This window comes from Lupinus angustifolius, unplaced genomic scaffold, assembly GCF_001865875.1.
Source record: "Lupinus angustifolius cultivar Tanjil unplaced genomic scaffold, LupAngTanjil_v1.0 Scaffold_1_654, whole genome shotgun sequence".
In the NCBI taxonomy this organism is placed as follows: Eukaryota; Viridiplantae; Streptophyta; class Magnoliopsida; order Fabales; family Fabaceae; genus Lupinus; species Lupinus angustifolius.
In genome coordinates, this window is record NW_017715976.1 from 10001 (window position 1) to 18451 (window position 8451).

General features: G+C 30.6%; 4 non-coding genes across 4 annotated transcripts; 2 read left to right on the plus strand and 2 right to left on the minus strand.

Moving 5' to 3' along the window:
* Positions 1-3259: 3259 nt before the first annotated feature.
* TRNAF-GAA lies at positions 3260-3332 on the minus strand. The gene has a single exon. It is a non-coding gene; the product is annotated as a tRNA-Phe (tRNA).
* Positions 3333-4945: 1613 nt separating this feature from the next.
* On the plus strand, positions 4946-5018 carry TRNAT-UGU. Its single transcript has one exon. It is a non-coding gene; the product is annotated as a tRNA-Thr (tRNA).
* Positions 5019-6101: 1083 nt separating this feature from the next.
* TRNAS-GCU lies at positions 6102-6188 on the minus strand. Its single transcript has one exon. It is a non-coding gene; the product is annotated as a tRNA-Ser (tRNA).
* Positions 6189-8036: 1848 nt separating this feature from the next.
* Positions 8037-8108, plus strand: TRNAR-UCU. The gene has a single exon. It is a non-coding gene; the product is annotated as a tRNA-Arg (tRNA).
* Positions 8109-8451: the final 343 nt, after the last annotated feature.

The following is an 8451-nucleotide window of genomic DNA, read 5'->3' on the forward strand; positions in this document are numbered from 1 at the left end:
TCAAACAAACCCCTTCATTGATTTGAGATATTGATAAGGTGAATACCCGGTCTATTCAATGCTAGGCCTAATGAGTATGTATAGGGACCTCAAACAAATTATCTTTTCGTCCTATCGTATGAACTTTAAGGTGTATGAAGTTTCATTTCTTATTTGATATAAGTAAGTCGATAGAGAATCCATTTAACTTAAGTTGATCCGGGCCAAAAGCAGACCTACGTCAGGATAACCCTTCTTTGAAACACTTTGGTAGTGCTCTTAGATTGTATTGTAATCAAAATAAGAAATCAGAGCACAGGGAGTCATCTCCTTATTCTTTCTGTCAAGAAAAAAGATGGTAGACTAACTGATATTTGTATCAGTTAATGAAAAAGCCCAATGCAAAAAAGATGCACGTTGGGTCTTTAAAGAAATTCAAATCGTTTTGATAATAATAAGTTTGATTTGTTTTACCGAGCAGGTCTACGGTTCGAGTCCGTATAGCCCTACATATTCCTACAAATAATAATATTTATTATTTAATATGTCTCATTACTAACTAATATATTTTGAGTACTAAATACTCTATACTTGTATTAATAAAAATATCCATTCTATTATTATTATATTAATTAGTAATTAATTAGCAGTAGAACGAATTTCTAAATTTCTATTAGAATAGTTTTATATTAGATAAAAAGTTACTAATATTAGTAGTCTTCTATACTAATTTAAATCAGTTATATAAAAAAAAATGCTTTAATATTTGAATATAAAGTAAAGCAGTTCTATATATTATATAGACTATATATAATTATTATATATATCATTATATATATTATAATATATAATTATGTTTGTATATTAAATCTAATTATTTAATAAAATTTAATATAAAAAATAATAATAAATTTTGAAATTTAATAGAAATTAATATGGAATTTATTAATAACGAATACGAATGACTAATCGGGTATATTTTCCACATTCATAGGAGTACATTTATGTTTTTGCTTTACGAATATGATCTTTTTTGGGCATTTCTAATAATCTCGAGCCTTATTCCGATTTTAGCATTTTTAATTTCTGGAATTTTAGCCCCGATTAGCAAGGGACCAGAGAAACTCTCGAGTTATGAATCGGGAATAGAACCAATGGGCGATGCTTGGTTACAATTTAGAATCCGTTATTATATGTTTGCTCTAGTTTTTGTTGTTTTTGATGTTGAAACGGTTTTTCTTTATCCATGGGCAATGAGTTTCGATGTATTGGGGGTATCCGTATTTATAGAAGCTTTAATTTTCGTACTTATCCTAATTGTTGGTTTAGTTTATGCATGGCGAAAGGGGGCATTAGAATGGTCATAATTCTTGAATATTTAGACAATAAAAAAAAAAACACATTGAGACTGTTATGAATTCTATTGAGTTTCCCTTACGTGACCGAACAACCCAAAATTCAGTTATTTCAACTACATTAAATGAGCTTTCAAATTGGTCAAGACTATCCAGTTTATGGCCGCTTCTCTATGGTACCAGTTGTTGCTTCATTGAATTTGCTTCATTAATAGGGTCGCGATTCGACTTTGATCGTTATGGACTAGTACCACGATCGAGTCCTAGGCAGGCAGACCTAATTTTAACAGCGGGCACAGTAACTATGAAAATGGCTCCTTCTTTAGTTAGATTATATGAGCAAATGCCCGAACCAAAATATGTTATTGCTATGGGAGCCTGTACAATTACAGGGGGAATGTTCAGTACCGATTCTTATAGTACTGTTCGGGGCGTAGATAAGCTAATTCCTGTGGATGTCTATTTGCCGGGCTGTCCACCTAAACCGGAGGCCGTTATAGATGCTATAACAAAACTTCGTAAGAAAATATCTCGAGAAATCTATGAAGAGCAAATTAGGTCTCAACGAGAGAATAAGAATAGGTGTTTTACTACCAACCACAAATTTCATGTTGGACGCAGTACTCATACCGGCAATTATGATCAAGGATTTTTTTTTCAACCACCATCTACTTCGGAGATATCCTCTGACACATTTTTCAAATATAAAAAAAAGAGTTCAGTATCCTCCCACAAAGTAGTGAATTAGACCGGATTCTTTTGTCCAAAATACAATACAATAATAAATAGCAAGTCAATCTTAAAAAATTTCACTGTAAGGTAAACTACTTATACAAATAAAAAAAATACAGGAGAAAAAAATGCAGGGTCGTTTGTCGGCTTGGCTAGTCAAACATGGACTAATTCATAGATCTTTGGGTTTCGATTACCAAGGAATAGAGACTTTACAAATAAAGCCCGAGGATTGGCATTCCATTGCTGTTATTTTATATGTATATGGTTACAATTATCTACGTTCCCAATGTGCTTATGATGTAGCACCGGGAGGACTGTTAGCTAGTGTGTATCATCTTACGAGAATAGAGTGTGGTATAGATCAACCAGAAGAGGTATGCATAAAAGTATTTGTACCAAGGAAAAATCCAGGAATTCCTTCTATTTTCTGGGTTTGGAAAAGTGCGGATTTTCAAGAAAGAGAATCTTATGATATGTTGGGAATCTCTTATTATAATCATCCGCGTCTGAAACGTATTTTAATGCCCGAAAGTTGGATAGGATGGCCTTTGCGTAAAGATTATATCGCCCCCAATTTTTATGAAATACAAGATGCTCACTAAATGATAAAAAGAAAAAAAAAACTAATCCGCATTTCTACAATCCCAGATATTCCTTAAATATCTGTACATTGTCTTATAGATCAGACAAAGTAATTGACGTCAAATCAAACAGAATAATTGAGTTCTCGTTTATATATTATTATTATGGATGGGATAAATTAAAAAATGAGGGTAGGGATTCATTTAGATTCTCAAATTTGAACGATACTTCACTTCTTTCAGATGAGCTAAGCCGATAGGATGAACTCAAAAAATTTTGCATCATGAACTATGTAACGTGTACATCAACATCAATCTGAGATACATTTCTACTCTTCCCGCCCCTAAACTTCCTTAGATGGATTCTAATTATTTTTGTTTTTGGGGGCGAAAAAAAGGAACCAAACTCGAATAATTCATTTTTTACACACTTTAGATATACATTTGAATATACATAGAATAGACCTCGAACATAGAACATACAGCTCTTCTTTACACCTAGATAGATAAATATGTATAATGATCTAAACCACTAACAAATATGTATCTATTCCCAAAATTCATTTTTATGAATTTTGGGAATAGATACTAATACACAAATTAATCATGTGCCAGGAACCAGATTTGAACTGGTGACACGAGGATTTTCAGTCCTCTGCTCTACCAGCTGAGCTATCCCGACCATTCTTGGCGCAGCATCTCCATTTTAAGAGATTACTTTAATATATGTCAATGAATCTATGTCAACTAAATAAAAAATACTTTTGTATTTTTTAATTTAATTTTGTTTTTTTTCAGTAGTAGTAATCATTATGTATTGTTAATCATTAATATGAGGCTTGCTTGCTCATTGCTCAAGGATAAGATGTTTGTTTGTAGGTTTGTTTATCATATAATATAAAAAAAATTGTATGTTTCATATATATATATATTAGAAACATATTCAAAGACTTGTGTTGTGATTGTAATAAAAAAAATAAAAATTCCACTCAGATCCATTTGTAAAAGAATGGACTGAATGAATAAGACACATAACGAATAAAAAAAAAGATAATTTAGGAGAAATAATTCGAGAGTGAACCCGGACTTTTGGGGATAGAGGGATTTGAACCCTCACGATTTATAAAGTCGACGGATTTTCCTCTTACTCTAAATTTCATTGTTGTCAGTATTGACATGTAGAATGGGACTCTATCTTTATTCTGGTCTGATTAATCAGCTCTTAAAAAGATCTATCAGATTATCATGGAATGAATGATTTGATCAATCAATATTCAATTACTCCTTCAATAAATAGACATTTTCAGTCTTTATTAATCAATTGAAATAAGATTTCCGTAAATATACGTATATATGTATATACGTTTATTCTTGATCCTTTACAAAATTTCGATGAAAGGATTCCTTTCCTAACCCAACGCGAAAGTAAATGTCGTCAACTCCGTTTGTTAGAACAGCTTCCATTGAGTCTCTGCACCTATCCTTTTTATTTTCGCTTTCTGAACTTTTCTTTGTTTTTGCGAAAAAACGGGATTTGGCTCAGGATTGCCCATTGTCAATTCCAGGGTTTCTCTGAATTTGAAAGTTATCACTTGGTAAGTTTCCATACCAAGGCTCAATCCAATTAAGTCCGTAGCGTCTACCAATTTCGCCATATCCCCCCTCTTTTTAGATTGGGATCTCATTCTCACTAGGATTTTTTTCAGTTAAATTCTGAGAATTATGCCAGAACTGTTGAATGGATTCGATACCGATTCCTATATTGAAAGATGTTTCCTCCTATTTTATTTATTCTCGTTCATCGATATTGGATATTCATATTTGGTAGAATCTAACTAAAATGATTCTATTATTTCTGTATTCGCAATTCAATATACCTAGAAATATACCACATATCTATCCTTTTTATATGTCCCTGCCCTATTCTTTTTTCATGCAATTTGGAATACTCGAACGGTCGATTCTTTTTTTTTTATAAAAAATCCACTTATTAATTTTGAATAGAAATCGATGTATTATACATATTTCATCTTAATGTATAAGAATAGTGTAATATAAATTACTGTTTACTGTAATCCAATTCTTCATTATTCGAAATTCTAAGAAATTAGAACGTTTTTTTTCTAATTCGAATAGTATTAAAAAATTAGAAATGAAATAATATAAATAATATTATATAAATAGAAGATACTCTAATATAAATATAAAATACAGTAACTAAAACTAACTAAGATCCCGGTAGCTTAGTAGCTTAGCTTAAAAAATTCCTATGTACGCGGAATTTTGGCTTTGTGAGCCCGCTTAGCTCAGAGGTTAGAGCATCGCATTTGTAATGCGATGGTCATCGGTTCGATTCCGATAGCCGGCTTTTCTCTATTTGTTTTGATTTTTTATATAATTTTTTTTTTTTTAGGAATAAAAAAAAATTGGGGGAGTTGGATCTCTGTAGAACAAATCACGAAAAGAACCGCCTCCCCGTTTTTATTTTCTATATACAATAGGGTTCGGATATTAATAGTATTCATCTAATTCTTCTTTGTAGTACAATATTTGAGTAGATTTTCCTTGATTTATCATTTAGTTTAGTTTTAATTTCTATTTTTGAAATTTTTAATTTCCAAAAGGAGTTTTTATGTCACGTTACAGAGGGCCTCGTTTCAAACAAATACGCCGTCTGGGAGTTTTACCAGGACTAACTAGTAAAAGGCCCGCAGCTATAGTCGGAAGCGAACTTAGAAACCAATCGCGCTCCAGTAAAAAATCTCAATATCGTATTCGTTTAGAAGAAAAACAAAAATTGCGTTTTCATTATGGTCTTACAGAACAACAATTGCTTAAATACGTTCGTATCGCCGGAAAAGCGAAGGGTTCAACAGGTGAGGTGTTACTACAATTACTTGAAATGCGTTTGGACAACATACTTTTTCGATTGGGTATGGTTTCGACTATTCCTCAAGCCCGCCAATTAGTTAACCATAGACATGTTTTAGTTAATGGTCGTATGGTTAATATACCAAGTTATCGCTGTAAACCCCAAGATATCATTACAACGAAGGATGAACCAAAATCTAGAGCTTTGATTCAAAATGATCTTGATTCAGCCCCTCGTGACGAGTTGCCAGCCCATTTGACTCTTCATCCATTCCAATATAAAGGATTAGTCAATCAAATAATAGATAGTAAATGGGTTGGTTTGAAAATAAATGAATTGCTGGTTGTAGAATATTATTCTCGTCAGGCTTAAACCTAAAATAACAAGAATTTTTATCCGAGGATTTTTTCCATTCATGTATGATAGACATAGGAAACGTTTTATTCCTTGCCTACTTTTTCCAGTCTTTTTAATATTACATAAAAAAATTAGGAATAGAGAATAAATCCATATCCAACTTTGTTGGAATAATGATGTCCACGGTTATTTGTGTTATTTGAAACATTGTGGTCAGTAACGCGGAAAGAGAGGGATTCGAACCCTCGGTACAAAAATTCGTACAACGGATTAGCAATCCGCCGCTTTAGTCCACTCAGCCATCTCTCCCCAACTAAAAAAAAAGAATTACGAAGTAAGTTTATGTTACATTGCATAAACAAAAAATTAAAGGTTGGTCTTTTTTGAAGAGCTCTTTATATCTTTTATCTCTTTTTTATTTATATTTGTTTTTTCATTCTTTATTATATAATAAAGAATGGAAAAACAAATATAAATAAAAAATATAAAAGAAAATAATAATCGAATTTATTCCATTTTTTTAGTTTCTTTTTATACAACCAGAGCCTGTCCATGCCAATACTTAGCTGGGCTCTTTTTGTTACCACGAATCTTTGAAAACAAAGATTTAGTTGAATGTATTTCATTTGAAAAAAAAAAAAAAATACTTGTTATTTAAACATGATCAAACATAAATAAAAAAAGACTTTTAGATTCCTAAGATCAAAATGTCATTTTTTTATTACTCCTTCGTTTTTCTAGTAAAGTATCTAAAAAAAGAAACTGTGGATTCTTACACAATCTATTTTTTGTTATGGATTAAGTAGTTTTGTCGAGATGTAGATGTATCTGTATCTGTCAAAACAAAACATCTTCAGCTTCTGCAAAAACAAAAAAATGAAATTAGCTCTCTTTTCTTAATTTCATTAGGAGGTCCCCTTACAAAACATGTCAACATTCTAATTATTTCCTCCTATTTATAGTATTCTTAATTCATTTTTATTACTAATTATTTTATCTTATTTTTAATTAATTACGCTTATGAGCCTAGTTCTTCATTATGACTGATTCCCTTGTTCGACAAAAGGTGCATTTATATGCAATAATTGCATTGTAGCGGGTATAGTTTAGTGGTAAAAGTGCGATTCGTTCTATAGATTCCGTAATAGTTAAGGGATCCCTCGTTTGATTCATATCCCGAGCAAAAACTTTATTTCTTGCTTAAAGGAGTTTACTCCTTTAGTCCTCTCAACAAATGATTCGAGGAATATTAAATATACATTATCGTAATTTGTATCCAAAAAAATAAATTCTAAATTGACAAATTTAATTTACAAATTATGAAACATAACTTTTTGGAATTGGATCCATAATCCAAATTTTTTGAGTATGAGTAAAGGATCCATGGAGAAAGATATAGAAAGTGGATTTCTAATCGTAACTAAATCTTCAATTTTTGATTTGTTTTGGATAGGAGAGATTGAAGCAAAATAGCTATTAAACGATTACTTTAGTTTACTAGAGACATCAACATTTTTTTAGCTCGATGGAAATTTTATTCTTTTCCTAAAGATTCTCTTAAATAGAAATAGAGAACGAAGTAACTAGAAAAAACAAAAGATTGTTAGAATACTCCTCTTCTATAGGGATCATCTAAAAAGCAAGGTGTTTAAAATGTATTCATACAGAAAGGCTGACATAGATGTTATGGGTCCGTTTTTTTTTGTTGATGTCTTCCATCTCTGAATTTCTTCCGTAAAGGAGCCGAATGAAACAAAAGTTTCACGTTCGGTTTTGAATTAGAGGCGTTAAAAATTTTGAATCAACGTCGACTATAACCCCTAGCCTTCCAAGCTAACGATGCGGGTTCGATTCCCGCTACCCGCTTATATCCTATCTCTATCTTTATTCTATTTGAATCTATCCTTTTTTTTTATATTATAGAATGAATATGTATTTTTTCGTCAATTAGTTAATTCTTTTTTTGAATTTATTAAGTTATTTTTAGTTATTAATATTCAATTCCATTTGAATTCTATTATTTATTCTATTTTTAATTTTGAATAAATATTATTTAATATTTAGAATATATAATATGGATTAGTATTATTCTATATCTATAGAATTATTTTTTTCTTCAACTTTTAAAAAATTTAGTTAAAAGTTAAAGAAAAAAAAGCGTCCATTGTCTAATGGATAGGACAGAGGTCTTCTAAACCTTTGGTATAGGTTCAAATCCTATTGGACGCAAATTATTTTCATATATATTTAATTGAATTTGTCTCTTTCGAAAACGATTTTGAATGATTTGAGAATTGAACAAGAGCCGTTTAGACTTTTAAAATAATAACTTATCTTCTATATATCTTATAATATCTTATATACCCAATTTATGTCTTGCCCCTTCGCTTTTTTAATTTTTTATAGAATCTTCAAAAATCCTTAATTTATTATATATATTTTTTATTTCTATTCGAATTGAATAATGGTAAATTATTAGTAATATTATTAANCTTAGGTCTATGGATCTTTTCAATTGAAAGATCCCCTATATCGATAATACACATTCTAGTTGATTGAACCTAATTCTAAT